Genomic DNA, 1,917 nt, shown 5'->3' with positions numbered 1-1,917 from the left:
CTTACGTTATAATCTTCCTCTTCCTCTGATTCATTAGAACCATGAAATTCTTTAGGTTCTTCATCAGGTTCCTCCTTGTTAAGAGAAAAAGACAAAAACAATTACACAAAAACACATTTTACATTCAAAGTCATTCAATATCGGGATTTTCTTATTATATTTGTTGCTGATTTAGTTCTTTTCCACTTACGTTATAATCTTCCTCTTCCTCTGATTCATTAGAACCATGAAATTCTTCAGGTTCTTCATCAAAGATGTAAGTTTGTTGTCTGTTCTGCTCTGGGGGTTCCTGCGTAAGAGACAGAGATATCAGGCCTCACCCCTCTATACGGTATTTAACGTATCTTTCATGATACAAAAACAAGCAACTTTAGTTCATATTTTTATCAGTTTTATATTATGTATTTCTTGCGACTTACTTGAGCGACAACATTACTAGTAGGATGAACTGGTTCCTGGTTCAGGAAAAAAAGAGAATAATGAGATCAGGGAGATCAACTCGGCTCTTTGCTGGAAAAGCTAAAACCTATTTCTTGTGACCTTATGGGTTTGGCAGTTGCGATAGATAGATAGATAGATAGATAGATAGATAGATAGATAGATAACTTTGTTTGATCAATAAATGTGAATTTGGAAAAGTCAGATGGCTCAGGTGAATACTCCTATTTAGCCAAAGAGAAATTATTCTTTATACAAAGGAAGGTTTTTTTAAGAACTTTTTTTTTGTCTATTTTAACTTACCTGGTGAATATCCACGCCAGTTTCATCTTCTGTTTGTTCCTGGTTAAAGAATAAAAAAAAAAGTGTGATTAACTCATTCACTACTGTAATGATGTATTTGATAAAGGGCAAAATAACCAGTTACTTTCCACTATTGCCTTTCCCACTTACTTGGAAGGTGTTATCTCCAAGCCCCACAATCTGCTCCGGGTTGTCCTGCGTAAGAGACAGAGATATCAGGCCTCTATACGGTATTTATCTTTCATAATACAAAAACAAGCAACTTTACTTCATATTTTTATCAGTTGTAAACAATTTATTTCTCGCTACTTACTTGAGAGACAACATTCCCAGTAGGTGGAACTGGTTGCTGGTTAAGAGAAAAGAGAATAATGAGATCAGGGAGATCAACTCGGCTCTTTGCTGGAAAAGCTCAAACCTATTTCTAGTGACCTTATGGGTTTGGCAGTTGCATTAATCTGTATTTAAAATGGATTATTAATTGTATGTGGCAGGGCACATGGCTAGAGCCGACTGTGTGTGCCAGTATAGGGGTGCAAAGCGGATATATATAATGTAGGGGGGCAGTACAACTATGGGAGCCTACATACACTGGCAGGTACAGGCGCAGTAGGGTAAAAGCCAATTACACATGAAAAGCTGCTTTTTCCCTTTACTGTGTATGCGCCTGTCTGTGTCCAAAGGGAAGAAGAGGAAAGAGACAGGTGGGCAGATAGATAGATAGATAGAGCGATGGATGATAGATAGATAGAGAGATAGATGATAGATAGGTAGATAGAGAGATAGATGACAGATAGGTAGATAGATAGATGATAGATAGATAGGTAGGTAGATAGATAGATAGAAAGATAGAATGATAGATAGAGAGATAGATGATAGATAGGTAGATAGATAGATAGGAAAGAAGACAGAAGAGGAAAGAGATATTTGCAGCTTCTCCGTTTTGCTTACCTCGCAGATGGTTTCAGTGGGTTGATGATGTTGTTCTTCTGGTTGAACCTGTTTCACATAAAGAAAAGAGTTTATTTAATAGAAATAAAGAGCCAAGTATTTGATATTATACTGAAATGCAAACTGGGATGGGTACAATATATTTGCTTGGCAGTTCCCTCCTTACCAGAATAACAACTTCTTTATCTTTTATCACAATTCGTTTCTGAAAACAAAGAGAATAAA

General features: G+C 36.4%; 1 long non-coding RNA gene across 1 annotated transcript; it reads right to left on the bottom strand.

Annotated features, from left to right (window-relative positions):
* Nucleotides 1-249: 249 nt before the first annotated feature.
* LOC116406677 lies at nucleotides 250-927 on the bottom strand. The gene is made up of 4 exons (XR_004219745.1): nucleotides 892-927; nucleotides 742-780; nucleotides 420-455; nucleotides 250-289 (listed from the first exon to the last, which is right to left on the bottom strand). It is a non-coding gene; the product is annotated as an uncharacterized LOC116406677 (long non-coding RNA).
* Nucleotides 928-1,917: the final 990 nt, after the last annotated feature.

This window comes from Xenopus tropicalis, chromosome 8 (assembly GCF_000004195.4).
Source record: "Xenopus tropicalis strain Nigerian chromosome 8, UCB_Xtro_10.0, whole genome shotgun sequence".
NCBI lineage: Eukaryota > Metazoa > Chordata > Amphibia > Anura > Pipidae > Xenopus > Xenopus tropicalis.
The sequence above is the reverse complement of the archived record's forward strand: the minus strand, read 5'-3'. Positions and strand labels throughout refer to the sequence as shown.